A 17,508-nucleotide genomic window follows, 5' to 3' on the forward strand; every position below is an offset into this window, starting at 1 on the left:
TGTGTGTGTGTAACCAGGACTTGTACATGCCTACAATTCCAGCAGTTAGAAAGGGGAGGCAGCAGGATCAGTTCAAGGCTAGCCTCAGCTACATAACTAATTTCCAAACAACTTGTAGTACTTAAGACATAGTCTTAATAAGAATGACTGCAGTTTCTCTTCACATTTTGGAGTTCTACACTTTTTTTGTTCTCCGGGACTGTTCAGCAAAGTCAATTTTAAAAACTGTGTTCCTTGTCCCTTTTTTGACTAGAAGTTGCTAGTTGTCTCGTTTTTGGTTTTTTCTTTTTTGTTGTTTTTTTTAACTAAAAGATTCACAGTTGTCATCCAGATTTTGGAGTAAGAAAGCTACATGGAATTTTAAAATATATTAATTATATTTTCTTTTTTTGCATTTATTTATTTGTGTATTTGTTTATTTGTAAGAAAATATCTCCCTGTAGCTTGAACTGGCAGAAATCTGTTTGCCTCCTCCTCCTGACACTAAAAGTAGATGCCAACAGCCTGGCTTATTTCTGCTTCAAATAAAATGTGTGTCTTTAATCTGACACAGCCCGTATGGCAAAGTAAACTGAAATTTTGCAATGGTACTAGAAACTCCAAAGTTCTTCCCTAAACTCTAGGGCAGTGCTGAGCATGGTGGGCATACCTTTAATCTCGGGTACTTCAGAAGTAGAGGCAGGTGGATCTCTGTGTTCCAGGCTAGCCTGCGCTAAATATGAAAGTCCAGGCCAGCTGGGGCTATGTGAAGACTCAGTTCCCCCCCACCTCCAAATAAACTCAAAACAAAAACCCCAGGGAGATAAGAATTTGTCTTTATTTATTTTAAATTTATTTACTGAGAGAGTGTGTGTGTCTGTGTATCTGCACGTGCCACATACTGGTGGGGGCTGCAGGTAGACCATGTCCCAAAAATTGAAAAAAAAAATCAGGGAGATAAGAACTTGCATTTATTTGTTATTCATTGATTCACTTATTAATGTGAGAGTATGAGTCTGTGTACCCACACATGCATAGGTGGGTGCTCAGGTCAGAGGACAACTTGTCTGTGTTCTCTCCTTCCACACTGTGGGATCCAGAGATCATCCTGAGGATCTCAGGCTTGGTGAAAATCAGCTTCACCCATGACGTCAGCTCTGGGTGCTGAACTTGTCATTCTTGTTTCATTCTCTCATCACGTGGTAACGTCTGTCAATCAGGCTGTCAGCAGAGCACCTGAGGCCCTATCCAATAGAAGGCAGGGCTGTGAGGACTGTCCAATGAGGCACAGAGATTCTGAGTAGAGGGCAGGCTTTGTCTCTGAACACCCCCCCTCCCCAATCTTATATCCTTCCCCAACAAAAGGGACATATGTGTAAATATTAGCATCTGCCCCAGTCATGGTGCTACATGCCTGTAATTCCAGCACTTGGGAGGCAGAGGCAGGCAGATCTCTGTGATATAAAGGCCAGCCTGCTCTACATAGTTTCAGGACACCTGGGGCTACAGGGAGACCCTATCTCAAAAATACCAAAAAAAAAAAAGAGTTCAAGGCCAGCCTGGTCTACATAGTGAGTTCCAGTATATATATATATATATATATATTAGCATCTGCCTTCAGTGGAGTTTGGGGTATCTTAGAGAATTAAGTGTAAGACAGAAAGATACAGGGCTCCACTAACGGCTGATAGATAGCTAGGCCACATAATGCAGGGTATCAGCATGGTGGCTGACACATGCAATCCCAGCGTGCAAAAGAGTGATACAGGAAGATCAGTCATTAGTACCAAGGCCAGCCTGGACTTCACAGGAAGTCCCTGTCCCAAAAGAAAATGTTTGGAAGTGAATTTCAGCTCTACTAATCATCATTTGCATAATCTTGGCAAGTGACTTGCCTTCTCTGTGTTATAGTTTCCTACTCAATCAAATGTGCAAATTCCTGCCTCACTGGATGGTTTGTGAGAGTCAAAGTGCATTGCCTACTATCAGCCCAGTCCTGGCACAGTGCAAATCCATAGTACAAAGAGGACTGTGGTGACAGTATACTACATCCCATCCTTGAGAAGGACCTAAGTGTAGAAGTCAAGTCAGAATTGCCTAGGGAAACCCTGATTGGAAGCAGACTGCCATGTTTTGTCTTCTGACCTATATTCATGCACTTTGGTGGGCTTGTACACATGCACACATACATAACCAATCAATGTGAGAAAAAGTAAGTTGGCTGAGCTGACCCATGCCAATAGTCCCAATACTCCAAAGAAAGGATTGTGGAGTGCTTCAAGTATGAGGCCAGCTTCAGTCAAGTACTGAAGTCATGAGCTGGGTTAAAGACTGAGACTCTGCTTTCATTTCCTTAGGGTTATGTGTGTCCTCATAAGCAGGTGCACATTTCATGGTGCTCATATTTGAGACCAGAGAACAACTTGTGGGAGTTGGTTCTTTCCTTCTACCTAACATCCTTACATCACTTCACAATTTCATGTCATTCGTTGCTCCCCACCCAGATCATCTCTCACAGCTGATTAAGAGAGACTCTTCTCTCCGTAGAGACCACCATGAGACTACTCTGTCCTGCCACCTGTGCGAAAAGCCCTCAAACAAGGGTTGATTAGAGCACCGGCCTTTAGTCACCTTCCATTCATTGGTCCCTCATACAGTCTGCTTTCTAAGAGACCCCAAATCCCCTTAGCTTTACCAGCCCCCTCTTTCAGGGGGACACTGAGATGGGAATTGGACATCCTGCACTATCCAAAGAAACCATGCCCATGTAGCCTGCCTGTACTCATTGCCTACAGTGGATCTTCATCCACATTTCTTCAGTTTTCAGTGAAGAGTTTAAGGTACCCATAATTTTTCCCACAGGCTATCTACCTTTAAATATCCTGGCCCATGTTTCTTGATTATCCCACTGCCAGTGATACACACAGTAGCATCCCAGTAGCATCCCTTGCTCTACCCAGTGCTGTCCACAGATGAGAGACATAAAGAAATCTGCAAAAAAGAAAAAAGAAAAGGGGAGGTTGGGGCATTGTGGCACATGCCTTTAATCCCAGCACTTGGGAGATAGAGGCAAATGGATCTCTGTGAATTCAAAGCTTGCAATCCTCATTTCTGCAACTGGTCACGTGGCCTCAGCTATTATTTATAACTACCTTCCTCTATTACCCATTCTGTATTTCCTCCACCCTTGGCGAGCACTTCTGCAGGCCTTGGCTTTTTTCCTGGAGGAGTGACCCACATCTTCATCCCTGAAGGTGTGAGTCATTTGTTACCCTCTCTGGATTGGGTTGGTGCAGTTTCTCCTTGACCTTAATCATAGGATTTGATATTACTAAAAGATGCCTTAAGTGATCTCCTGCCTTCCAGACATAATCTTCCTTACCTCCATTGTGGAGAAACAGTCCAGTTTTTCCCTGGCAGTCTGGATCAGTCACCCCCTCCTACTCTATTCCTTTCTTAGCCTATTGATTTAAGGGCATCAGAAGTCCAAAGTGGCAAGGGGAATGCCTGTTGTGTTTCCTGCCAGAAGCACTGCCCCCTTCTCCAGAACCAAAACTTCTAGGCCAGCAGAGCACAAACTTAGGGGTGCATGAAGCAACAATTTTCCTAGTGGAGCTATTCCCTTTTCTACCCCTTGATTCCTCCACCTGGTTATAGGAGAAAGAGTCCACATATTGCATTACTGATTCAGAACATATACTGCATTCTGGAGGACCTGCCCCGGTCCTCCAGGCTATTGCCACTTAATTGGCACTGTAACTATATCTTTAAAAGGCCATTCTACTGTTCTATTAAGCCAGCTGCTTCAGGATTGTGGGGAATGGAATATGGACCAGTGAATTCCACGACCATGAGCCCACTGTCATACTTTTTTGGTTGTGAAGTGAGTTTCCTGATCAGAAGCAATGCTGTGTGGAATACCATGATGATGGATAAGGCATTTTTTAAGTCCCTGGATGGTGGTTTTGGCAGAAGTGTCATGTGCATGAAAGGCAAAACCATAACCAGATTAAGTATCTATTCCTATAAGGAGAAAATTTTCCATGACAGAAGTGGTCCAGTATAGGCAACCTGCCACCAACCAGGTTACTGGTCACCCTGGGAAATAGTGCTATATCTCCCACTCAATGTTGGTCTCTGCTGTTGGCAGGTCTAGCATTCAGCAGCATCTATAGCCAGGTTGGCCTTGGTGAGCCGGAGTCCATGTTGTTGAACACATACATAGCCTTCATCTCTGCCCCCATGGCCACTTTGTTCATGGGCCCATTGGGCAATGACAGGGATAGCTGGAGAAAGAAACCGATTGTCCACAGGATGGGTCATCCAATTACTTGATTACTGAACTGGTCTTCTGCTGAAATCACATTTTGATGAGCATTTACATGAGACACAGCTATTTTCACACCCTTTGCCCATCCGCACAGATCTACCCACATACTTTCTCGAATATCTTTCTCATTAATTTTCCAGTTAGGCTCCTTCCAGGTCCCTGACCATCCAGTGAAGCCATTGGCTACAGACTATGAATCTGTGTATAATCCTACTTTCAGTCATTTCTTCTTCTAAACAAAATGCAGGACCCTGTGCATTGCCTGAAGTTCTGCCCACAGTGAAGACTTTCCTTCACCAGTGTCCTTCAGGATTGTTCCAGAAATCGTAATGTGTCAGCTGTCCATTTCTGGGTGGTGCCTGTATAGCGTGTAGAACCATTCATGAACCAAGCCCTAGTCTTCTCTTCCTCAGTCAATAGACCATAGGGCATACCACATGAAGCTATAGGTGTGTGCTTGAGAAGAGAAGGCTTTGTAACAGGAATAGGAATCGTAGGCATTTCGGCAACTTCTTCATGTAACTTTTGACCTCAGGGCCTGTTCAGGTTCAATCACATATACCACTTCCATTTGATAATAGATTGTTGCTATACATGTCCTACTTTATGGTGTGGTGGGTCAGATAACACCCAGATTGTGATGGGCAGCTCAGGTCATCTGATAACTTGGTGGACCATTGTCAGTCTAAGAGCTTTCTCTCAAAGGGAGAACAGTTGCCTGCAGATGAAGGTAGAGTCTTGCTCCAAAATCCCAATGACCTCCACTGTGATTCCCCTATGGGTTCTTGCCAGACTCCAAACAGGATCTCTGTCTTCCACTGATACTTCAAGCACCATTGGCTCAGCTGGATCATATGACCCAAGTGGCCATTGCTACACTCTAGACTTTCTGTCATTTCTTCTAGGGCTTTTCTGCTTATATGGATCAAATAAAGACTTAGTAGGCTTCCTGTGTATTTGGTCCCTGAAAACAACATGATTGATTAGGCAATACCAAAGGTTCATTTTGGTCATACCATTATAGACATTGTTTTTCTTTGTTTCCTGCCCATTATGATAACTGCTCACCTTACCTTTGGCAATTCAAGGCTGCCATCTGACCCCTACTCCAAGGTTCTGTTAAGCCCATTACATTTAATTCATGCACCTGAGGAGCGGTTTCTTCTTAAAGGTCACTCACTGAGTTCCTGTCATATGGACCTTCAGTGATCACTGTAAGCTGTAAACACTGTAAACTGTAAACCTTTCCTTCTCCATATTTAGTCAGTGTATTAGGGTTCTCCAAAGAAACAGAACTGGTAGAATGAATATATATGTATAGAGATTTACCAGCTTAGCTCACAGGATAGAGTCTGAGTAGTCTGACAATGGCTGTACCACACTGGAGAGACTGAGAATCCATAGTCGCTCAGTCCACAAGGCTGGATATCTCAGTAGTCCCAATCTGGCACTGAAGTTCTGATGAATTCCAAAAGATCAGCTAGTCTTCAGTCTACAGCAGCAAGACAAACTCACCAGCGAGAGAGAAGGCAAGCAGCAAGAAGCCAGGCATTCTCCTCTGCCTTGGCCTTTTATAAGGGCTGCCATCAGAAGGTAACACCCACATTTAGGGCGTATCTTCCAGAGTCAGATAATCCAATTAAGATCTCTCTCATTTCAGTTAATTCCAAATCCAGTCAAGTTGACAGGATTAGCCATCACAAGTCTACCCCTTGTCAACTTGACACCCAATAGCTTCTATGTCATGCTTAATTTTCAAATGAAAACAGTGTTGAGGTCATAATTTCACCAAATGTGATATGACTACCCCATCATACACTGACCAATGCATTATATATCTTAGAGTAGGTGATAAGGTCCTCAAGGCATGCTTAGTCCTTTAGTATCTCATAACTCAATATAGTCATGTAGGTTCACAACACTTAATCATTTAACACTTATCTCAACTACACATTCAAAAAATAACACGAGTATCTGCTTAACAAATGTGTATACATGCACAAGCCTATTCTTAACCAAATAGGACAAAAATATTCATGTCAATGAATATTTTTCTGCACCTGGTCACGTGGCCTAAGTTGGTATTTGTAACTACCTTCCTCTACTGTCCATTCTGTATTTCCTCCACCATAATCAAGCACCTCTGCAGGTCTTGGCTCTTTCCCTGGAGGAGTGACCCATACTTTCATCCCTGAAGGGTCTGCGCCATTTGTTGTCCTGTGTGGATTGGGTTGTTGCAGTTTCCCATTGACCTTAATCACAGGACACGGTAACACCAAAAGTCGCCCTAAGGAATTTCCTGCCTTCTAGATATAATCTTCATTGCCTCCATTGTGGAGAACCAGTCCAATTTCCCCCTGGTAGTCTGGGTCAATCACCCCTCCTAATACTGTTATTCCTTTCTTAGCCTGCTGACTTAAGGGCATCAGAAGCCCAAAGTGGCCAGGGGGAAGTCTTAGTTTCCAGTTCAATGGAATGTTTGTTGTCTCTCCTGGCAGAAGCACTCCCTCCTCTGGAATCAAAACATCTAAGCCAGCAGAGTGCAAAGTCGAGGGTACAGGAAGCAAAAATTTTCCTAGTGGGTCGCCAGGGGTGATAATGAGTGGAATCATTCCCACTTCCACCCCGTGATTGCTGGACCCGTGAATCCTGGCCATAGGAGAAACTGTACCATGTATTAGATGCTGATTCAAAGCATACACTGCCTTCTGGAGGACCCTGTCCCAGCTCTCCAGGCTATTGCAACCTAATTTGCGCTGTAACTGTGTCTTCTACACAGGCCAAATAGGAGAGTTAAAGGGAGATGTGGTGGGAATCACCACCCCTGCATCTTCCAAATCCTTGGTGGTAGCACTAATTTCTGCAATCCCTCCAGGCATGTGATACTGTTTTTAGTTCACTGTTTTCCCTGGCAGAGGAAATCCCAGTGGTTTCCATTTGGCCTTTCCATCCATAATAGTGTTCCCTCCACAGGACAGGGAACTAATGTGGGGATTTGCCAATTCCTAAGTATATCTATCCCAATTTTACATTCTGGTTCTGGGGAAATAACCACAGGATGAGTTTGGGGACTCACTGGACCCACTGTCAAGTTGGACTTCAGCCAAAGCTCCATTTATCACCTGACCTCCAAAATTGTTTCAAATAGTCTACACCATGGATTTTCAGTGCTCTCTATGCTACCTGAAGACTCTGAGTTGGAGAGACTGCTCCAAATACCAACAAGCCCATTACAGAAATTCATCCTTTCAATTCTGTTTCTCCAGAACCACTCCTGGTACCACAATCTGTATTAGTCAGGGTTCTCCAAAGAACCAGAACCAGTAGAATAAATATATGTGTGTGTGTGTGTGTGTGTGTGTGTGTGCGCGCGCGTGCGTGTCTGTGTGTGTGTGTGTATGTATAGAGATTTATCAGCTTAGCTCACATCCAGAGTCCGAGTAGTTCAACAACGGCTGCACCACACTGGAGAGGCTGAGAATCCTCAGTCCACAAGGCTGGATGTCTCAGCAGTCCCAATCTGGCACTGAAGGTCTGATGAATTCCAAAAGATCAGCTGGTCTTCAGTCTACAGCAGCAAGATGAACTCACCAGCAAGAGAGAGAAGGCAATCAGCAAGAAGCCAGGCGTTCTCCTCTGCCATGGCCTTTTATACTGGCTGCCATCAGAAAGTAACACCCACATTTAGGGCGTGTCTTCCAGTTTCAGATGATCCACTCAAGAAGATCGCTCTCATTTCAATTAATCCCAGATCCAGTCAAGTTGAAACCCAGGAATAGCCATCACAGAGGGTTAGGCTTTTCTGAGAGGGGATGTGGTCCATTTATCACACTTGGGATATTTCTCCTTTTCTTGTCCTTGGGCCCATGGTGTGATGTCACATTGAATAGAGATCAGGAGGGCAGCTCCCTATACTAGAATAGTAATTCTATAACACCACTTGACTTCTAGACTGGCCATTGGTGGTGAGGCACTAGGAGTCACTGGAGATTAGCTGTAAAAAAGCTCCAGATGAGGCTTGAAGCATTCAGGGTCTGACTGCTAGAGAGGGGGAATTTTGCTTTTTGCATTTGACCTTTTTGTCTCTATAGTGATGATCTGAGGACAGAGGTGAGTAGTTGAGGAAAGGTACACAGTCAGCAGCAGCCTGAAGACTAACTCAAGAGAGGAGGTTTTGAGGGAGGGGAGAACTTGTTGGGGAACAGAGAGTGGAGGTAAATTCTAAGGAAAGGGTGATTGAGCAGAACTGAGGGTCTGGGAGTGGAGGCATGGCCTTTGGAAGGAGGAAGGCACAGCGGAGAGAAGGGAGAGTTGATGGGACTTGGGAAGGGAAAGGAACCACTTCCTGTGGAGTCTGGTGTAGTCTTGCCAGGTGAGAGACACAAATTCTAGACCAGATGCCAGACAGTGTGGTGCATACTTTATTCCCAGCACTGGGAGGCAGAGGCGGGTGGATCTCTGTGAGATCAAGGCCAGTCTGGTCTACATAATGAGTTCCAGGCCAGATAAGGCTACAGAGAAACCCTATCTCAGACCAGAAAAAAAGAAAAGAAAAAAAAATTCTAGCATGGTTAGCTTTTGTTGTGAAGGTTGCCTGAATAGAGATAAGATTCCTTCTTATCAAATAAAATATTATGGTATCAATAACGAAGTGTGGCTTTACTCCATCCCAACACACAAGACTCCAACCTTCCCTGCAACCCTTGTGACCTAGGGATTTACCTCATCAGCAGTCATCCTACTTGGTGCCATTCAGGGAACACTCTGATCCTGTTAAAGTTCCTCAGTGACCTTTTCAGATTTAAATTATCAGTCCACCTAAATTGTATGTATAGGTAGTGTTGAGACATGTGAGAGTAACTCCTTGAGACCCCACACCTACACTCTTGGGTAAACAGTCTCTCCTTTTTATTAGCACCTCTTCTTAAGTCTCGGTTTAACTCTGTTAACTTCAGAATACATTCCAAATCTTTCTCATACTGTCTGGTCTTAAACTTTGTTTCCTATATTGAAATCAAGAATCCAGGCTTCCGCTAAGTGGGTGTCTTGGTGAAGCTGTGTCTCTGGCCCATGACTCACTGCTATGGACAGGAACAGTCTCTGAGGACCCCTCAAAAAAGATGGAGGAAGAGATCATGAGGACCCAGCAGCCAATGACAGGAGAAGAGGGGAGGGAAGGAAGGGAGACCCAGTCTTAGCTGTGCCCTGATGCTCTATCTGATTTCCCAGAATGTTCTGAGCTCAGGAAATTCTCGGCTCCACAGCAGCCCCCCCCCTCCAGAGCAGGGAAGGGAGGACGCAGAGCCAGGATAGCCACACCCCATTTTTCCTCTGGCTTCTTTCCTCAGCAGGCATGGAGGACTAAGGCCTTCCGTCTCTAGCCCTTCTTCCTTGGAATCCCACATCCAGCAGCAGGGCAGATCCAGGATTAATCCTAGAAATTTCCCAGACTTGGTCCGGAAGTCTTGCTTGGTGTTAGCTCCTTTCTTTCACACAGGCACCTTTGTATCTGGTCCTGTCTTCTTTTCCTCTCCTGCTGCTTGTGCAATGACACCCTAGAAAGGGCCAAGGTCTGATCTGCTCCAGTGTGGACTGAACTCCAGTTGGAAGTCCCAGGTCTGAGGAAGTCCTTTGTTTGCTCTCTGGACCTTGGTTTCCCCTTCCAGAGGGCAGGATAGAATGAACCAGACCAATGTTCCTGTCTACCTTAATTCTTGTCTGGGTCTTTTATTAATTTCTTCAAACTGAAGCTTGTGTGCAAATCTTGCAGTTCCTCGTCATTTTGTTACATACAGGGAGCTGAATAACCTCTGCCAAGTCTTGACTCTCTCATCCGTGACATGGGTCAACTGAGGAAATCAAGCATTTTTTTTTCTGGGTTAGGGTTCTTCTATATGTCCAAGAATTTCCTTTGAATTCATCATGTATCCAAGGCTGGCCTCAAACTTATTTTGATGTTCTTGTGTCAGCCTCCAGAATGATAAGTTTACAACTGTTCAGCACACACAAAGATAGTGATTTATTGAGTTGACTCATTTTACACCCTAGCTTTCTGACCAGGCCTCCATCACTTTCCTAAGCACACAGATGAGAACCAATGGGCCGATTCGCCCTGGGTCCAGCACCAACTAGGTGTTGGCTCAATCCCTTCTACACTTTGTGAGGAAAATTTCCTTTGGAAGATGCAGCCCTGGGTCACACGAGGAAGACCTAGGAGGAGAGGGATTTAAGTTGGGTTCTCTCCAGCTCCAGCATCCTCTTTCCAACCAGCTAGCCTGGGTGGGTCGCCAAGCTGCAACTCTAGTTCTCAACCACTGTTGCCTGGGAAGGAGTGGTGTGAGAACTGAAACACAGATGATGAGATCATGGGAAGAGCAGAATCTGCAGGGAACTGACCTCACAGGTCACTCTGTGCAGGTTGGCTGTGCTGCCCCCAGGATCCAGGAGTTGATGTGTGGGGACCTAAAGGCCCTGCCTTGCAGAGGTCCGAGAAGAAGTTACTGGGGCGCAGACTGACTTGTTTTGAAAGTCTGAAGGATACTTCCGCACTGCTGAGGAGTGCATGATTTGCGCGTGACCATCCTTAAGATACACCCTCATGGGGCAGGGGGATTTCCAGATGCCTTTATAAGATCTATAATGCCTGCAATAAATGAGTCCCTGCTTGAGTAGACTCCCCATTGTGTCTGATTGTTCCCGGTGCTGGGGGCAGCAAGGGCTGGCGAACGGCATGCTTACTCATCCCCAGTCATCCTCGCGCAGGGGTCACAGGCTCGAACCCCCCACCACTGGCGCCCAGCATGGCACTCGAAGGAAGGTAAAAAGAAAAGAATTGGGGCCAATCAAGAGTTCGGGGTAAGCGAGACCTGAAAGATGGGTAATGCAACTAATAAGCCTGAGGACCTGGCGCTTAAGTTGCTGAGAGATATAATTAAAAGTAGGGGATTGGATCTGTCAGATCCGGCAGCTCAAAAGGTTTGGGCAGAGGCCATTCATTTGTCTCCCTGGCTACTTGGGGCTAATGTTTTTACTGGGGATACATGGGAACATGTGGAACACCTAGCTCAACAAAGGGAGGTTCAATTGGGGATTGAGCTGCTGCTGGAGCTCTCAGAAGTGAAACCAAAAGTGGCCAAAGTAACAAGCGGCACCTCGGGCATGCCCTGGCTAGCTTCACGGCTTCCCAGGACCCATGTTCAAGACCCATGAGTCCCTTTTTCAGAAAGGTGGGGCAAAGCGGAGCGCATGGGGTCGGGAGTGAAAGCTGCCCACCCAACCCATCTTGAAACACGGAACAAGGAGCCTAACGCATGCACGAGTCAGGGGCTCGCATGAAAGCCAGGTGGGGTACTACCCCCCGTCAGCAACCGGCTACCGCCGGCCGCATTAAAAAAAAAAAAAAAAAAAAAAAAAACCGTTGGCAGTGCACTGCAACCGGCTCCGGGACTGTTGGGAAGGCCCAGTTTGGGGAAGGTGGCTCGGGGGCCCCGTCCATTCCAGGTACAGCCGGCCATCCCCCCCCCAAGTGTTACATTCCTGCCAGCGGCAGTGCTCACTGAATCACGGGGCCAAGGGAGCCCTTAGTAAAAGCCTACAATGTTTCCACTGATGGGCAGATTTGGAGCTGCAGTGGTAGTATACCTGGGGGCAGATGAGAAATCAAAAAAGATATGTCCACACTTGTGATGGCTCAGCTCAGTTCAAGGAACTCATGGCCATTGCTTTCTGACAGTATTCAGACTCATTCACACCTTAAGGAGAGAGAAACCCCTATCTTCTTACAGCCTCTTAGGGGGCACCAAGGATTGCCTGGGCTTTTATCCCAAGGCAATGCAGAGGCAGACAAGGTGGCTTCCACCCATGTCCTCTCAGCAGGTCTGAATGAAACTCAGGGGTTATATAACCTCACTAATGTGAATTGGCGGGGACTCCATAAGAGGTTTCCTCAAGTTCCCATTAAGGACCTCAAGAAGATTGTACATACCTGTAAGTCTTGTCAACCCTTTCTACAGGTACCTGCTCTGCAATAGCCAGGGGTAAACCCCAGGGGACTCAAGTCCAATGCCTTGTGGCAGACAGATGTCACACACTATGCTCCTTTTGGAAAGCATAAGTATATTTTTGTGTCCATCGACACATTCTCACATGCCTGTTGGGCTACCACTCATACAGGAGAGAAGTCTAAACATGCTCAGCCTCATTTTTTCCAGTGCTTTGCTACATTTGGATTGCCCCAATGAATTAAAACTGATAATGGACCATGTTTTGTGAGTAAAAAATTTACAAGATTTCTTTTCACTTTGGGGAATTCAACACAATACAGGAATTCCCTATGACACCCAAGGTCAAGCCATTGTAGAACGCAACCATCAAAACCTAAAAATTCAATTACAAAAACAAAAAGGGGGAATAAGCCCCCACCAACAGTTGGGTATGGCCTTTTTCACTATTAATATTCTTAATTTTCAAAAAAAAACAGTTGGAGTCCTGGTTTCAGAAGCCTTGGGGATGACAGGAGCAGAGACCTGAGGTATGGGTAAGGTGGAAGGACCCAATTATGGGGCAATGGAGAGGCCCAGATCCATTGCTAACCATGGGTCAAGTATTTGGCTGTGTCTACCCTACAGGAGAATCAAACCCCATATGGGTGCCTGCGAAAAACCTTAAGTGGGTAGGCCAGGATCTGACTGACTAGCATACCATCTGAGGTGAAGGACCCAGTTCCTTGGCTTCATTGCCAGTCAGCCTCTTTGCCTTTTAGACAACTGGCTGATTGGCTAAAAGGTACATGGTCTCAAAAGTATTTCAACTTGTCCTACACCATGACTTGCTTTGTTTCTCTTGATAATGTTTATCTTTAAGTGTCTTTACCAGATAATTCGGCAACAGAGGACCCTTGGAACTGCCACGGCCCACCTCCTCATGATTACGGACTCCCCAGGAATATACCCCCTCCAGTTTTCCATGCTTGGCTAACCAATTTAGGCAGAGATTAAGACCGTCACGGGCTGGCATTACCCATGTGGCTGCCCTTAATCATGACGCATTTTTAGCCAAGGACGGGTAAGATGTCCCATGACAAGCACTCCTAAGACAGGACATGCACATGGCTAGGTGCATGGTCCAATGACAGGCAAGGCTTGGTCAGAGGTGACACAACCTAAGACAGGCAAAAATGCACAAGATTAGAGGAAGGAGATAGCCCTCTCTCTTCGGAGCCATCTATGAGATGGTAACCCATGAAATAAAGTCAGTCCGGCCTTATAAAATAAAAATAAAAGGGGGAGATGGGGGGACCTAAAGGCCCTGCCTTGCAGAGGTCTGAGAGGAAGATACTGGGGCGTGGCCTGACTTGTTTTGAAAGTCTGAAGGATACTTCTGCACTGCTGAGGAGTGCATGATCACTGCATGATCATCCTGAAGATACACCCTCAGGTGATTTCCAGATGCCTTTATAAGCTCTGTAATGCCTGCAATAAATGAGTCCCTGCTTGACTAGACTCCCCATTGCGTCTGATTGCTCCTGGTGCTGGCGGCAGCAAGGGCTGGTGAACGGGCACTTACTCATCCCCAGTCATCCTTGCACAGGGGTCGCAGGCTCGAACCCCCTGCATTGATGGAGTGAGATTCCATTTGGAGCAGAAGTAACAAAATTAGACTTTCATCACTGAGAGAACAAACACTAGAGTTTCATCCAGAACCATTGGGTTCCACCGAGGTAAATAAAGGTGCAGAGCCCAGAAGGGAGGCATCCTGCCTTCATTTCTGTTTCTGTGATAGAATATCCTGACAAAAAGCAACCAAGGAGAGGATGGGGTTCACATCTGCTTACAATTCCAGGTCATAGTCCATCATTGCAAGAAAGTAATAGACTTAGTATCTTGAGACAGCTGGTCATATCCTTAGCCAGTAGCACAGAGAAACAAATGCACCCATGCTGGCTCCTTGCTTCTCCTGTGATTGGCTGGCTTTCCTCTTATACAGTGCAGTGCCCAGCCTAGTTACTGGTTCTGCCCACCAGGCAACCTGATGTAGGTAATTGCTCATTGGGACTCTTCCCATGGGATTGTAGGTGGTAGGAAAGGGGGACTTTCCCTGTGTGTCTTGTGTGGTCTGCAAAATGATCTGCAATAGCAGTACACATTCTTGTTGTTTTCTTTGTTTGTTTTTTGCTGTTTGATTTTCTTTTGTTTTCTTTTTGAGACAAGGTCTCCCTGTAGACCAGGGTAGCCTTGATCTCACAGAGATTGCCTGCCTCTGCCTTCCAAGTGTTGGGATTAAAAGTTGTGACATCACAGCTGGTAAACACTCTTGGTTTTGGATGAATGAATTTATTTGATATGTAGGAAGCCAGAGTTAAAGAATAATAGCCAAGTAGCAGATCAACAGACATCAAAACGTGATCAAACCAGGGGATCAAAACATCCAGCAGAGAAAGACTGTGGAATCCCCTTTGTGGCAGTTAGCTGGACTTCCCAACAGAGTCCTGGACAGAACAGCGTGTCCCCTCATGTGAGTCTTCCAGATGAACGTCAGATAACAGCAGAAAGGTAACATCATAAAGTCAGTGACTCACAACATCCAGAAGTGGACAGGGATGTTGAGGCAATCAGAAGGCATTCTCAATTTCTCTCCATGGATGGGTTTCCCGTGTATAAGCTTCCAGCTTCTCTTTGCTGTTGTAAGCATTTTTATATCATGAGACAAACAATACTAACCTCTTCTGGAAATGGTTTACCTTCTAGCTGTTGCAAAGCACATGCATTATATATCTATCTTGGGTTACTTTGCTGTTCTCTTCTCTCCCTGTCACTGTTAGGGTGGTAACCCAGCTCTAGACAAAGGGCCTTGGGGGAACTGGGAGACTAACATGCTTCAGTCTGAGTTGTGTCGGGGAGTGTGATCCTGCTTACAGAGTCAGCTTTTTGATGAATTCAAACAGGACATGAAAATTATACACATCACACAAGTCTGGCAGCCTTATATCTGGGCTCATGCTTGGCCATCCACCCTGGGTGTGGTGTTCTTTGTTTCCCTCAGGGGTGAATTTAGAACAACATAAGGAGCCAGGTCTCTACTTCCAGGATTCTCCATAGTGGATACTGAGCTGGTGCCCAGGTTCTTGGAATGGAGCAGTATCAGCCCATGTGGGGTTCTGCAAAGACCTAATCTCCCCCCTTCCCTTTCTTGCACTGGGTCTGCTTAGGTGCCTCTCTCCTTCCAGCTTTGCTGTCTGCCACAGATCTCTCTCTTGGGTTGATTCCACTGCCTGTATACAGCGCTTCTTGGCAGATGTCTCAGGGCTCTGGCATCTCCAACATCTTGGGGTTTCCATTGCAACCAAGGCTTCACTTTCATAGCTTCTGCCGATAGCATCTCTGGGTATTTTTCTCTCAGCGATTCCCCTTCCACACATTGCCTGACCCCAGTAGCTCTCTGAAACCACGGAGGATGAATCCAGGAGCCTCTCACTCTTGTATCTATCATGTCTCCAAACCAGTATCACGTGGACAACACTGCCTAGTTCTACTACCAGCTTGGGGTGAACATTTGCCCCCTTGAATCAGATTCCAAGCAACTTTCAATGGATAAAATAAACCAGAATCTTCATCTGGGATCCTGAAGTAGACATTGTGTAAAGTTCTCCAGGTGAATTCATTGTGGCTTTTCAGTCTTTTGTGTGTTACCCAATTATTATAATTTCCTCAGCTCAGTTTTGATTACTCTCTTTGGTCATGATTGAAATCTCAAGGTATCTGTGATGCACAGGAAGCTGTAAGTGTCCTAGCCTTGGTGAGCACTCGTACTATGCGCATGTTGGGAAAAATGGAGGGAGTGAGAGAGGAAGGAAAGTTGTGGAGACAGGGAAGGGAAAGGTTCTAGAGAGGAAAAAAAAGAAAATAGGAAATTGTGTCCAAAAAGTTAAAAACATGCCATGTATCAAATTCAGTCAAAATTTGGCAGATCTAAGGGTCACTTCTTATTGGTTAGAACATTGTTATCTCAAAGTATTAAAATATACCCATGAGGATATGAGTTAAGGTATCTTTATTATTTCGTCACTCTGTTACAGAGTCTCACTATGTAGCCCAGGCTGGCCTCTTATTTGCAGTGATCTTCCTGGTGCTGGGATTACAGCTGAGTACCCACATTCGCTGTTTTCCTTGCATATTTTGTGCAAATCACACCATTCTGTATGGGGTACTTTATGTCAGGTGTCTTTGCTGCACAGAGGTCATGGTATGATAGCTTATTTGCTTCTTCATTAGAACTCATTTTTCAAAGCTATATTATTTTTCAGAAACTTTGATCAGATAGTATAAGTATTCCCCCTTTGTGGCTTCTAGTTTACCCTTTACTTGGCCTCTTGTGTGTATGTAATGCATTTGTTTTAGTCGTGTACCTATATATTGTATCTAGTGATGGTGAGAACTAGTGAACACACACTGTTACTTGCTAAGCTCACATATTACCTTAGGGTTAAGTCCTTACTTTGTATAGTTGTGAAGGTTTTAAGAAACACGTGTTACTGTATCCACCACCACAGTACGATGTGGCAGTTTTAGTGCCCTAAGCATTTCCTGTGCTCTAGCTAGTCTTCATCCTTCGCCTTCTAGTCGCCAATACTAGAAAATAAAGTCCCCGGTATCCAGTTTTAATGTCTATAGCTTCTCATTTTCATAGTTTTATATCGTGTCTTATAGCAGAGGACTTTCCCCTTTCCTTTTTTTCCCATTGCAATTTAAGTTATTTTTATTATTTTTGAGACATGGTCTCAAAATACATCTCAAGCTAACCTCACATCACAGCCATACCCTTTCCTCATTCTGCCAATTGCTTGGATTATAGGTGTGCTTAGAACATTCTTTCAGAAGGAGTACAGTCAAGGCTATGTCTTACCACCCAGACCAGACTACACTGCTAGCTTCTGTGTAACCAGGATAACCTCAAAATTGGAGCTATCCCACTGCCTCAGCCTTCTGAGTGCTGAGATGACAGGTGTGTGCCAACATGACCTGTCAGAACCTTTTTTGTTGATCCTTCTCATTCCTCTCTCCTAACTGAAAAAGAAGAGCCAGAGTTTCCCCTCCCAACAATTATGGTAGATTCTAGTACCAAGAATTGTTTATGGGAGTTCGCATGTTTCCCACTTGGAGCTTCCCCTTCTTGGCTGAATCTCAAGCTCCCTTGAAGTCACA

At 45.3% G+C, this 17,508-nt stretch overlaps 1 protein-coding gene across 1 annotated transcript in view; it reads left to right on the top strand.

The window, feature by feature from the left end:
• Positions 1 to 17,508, top strand: part of LOC103740554 (zinc finger protein OZF-like) — a 96,363-nt gene that overhangs the window by 50,954 nt on the left and 27,901 nt on the right. The gene's annotated exons all lie outside the window — the stretch shown is intronic.

The sequence above is a fragment of the Nannospalax galili genome, unplaced genomic scaffold (genome assembly GCF_000622305.1).
Source record: "Nannospalax galili isolate Female #2095 unplaced genomic scaffold, S.galili_v1.0 scaffold1431, whole genome shotgun sequence".
Lineage (NCBI taxonomy): Eukaryota > Metazoa > Chordata > Mammalia > Rodentia > Spalacidae > Nannospalax > Nannospalax galili.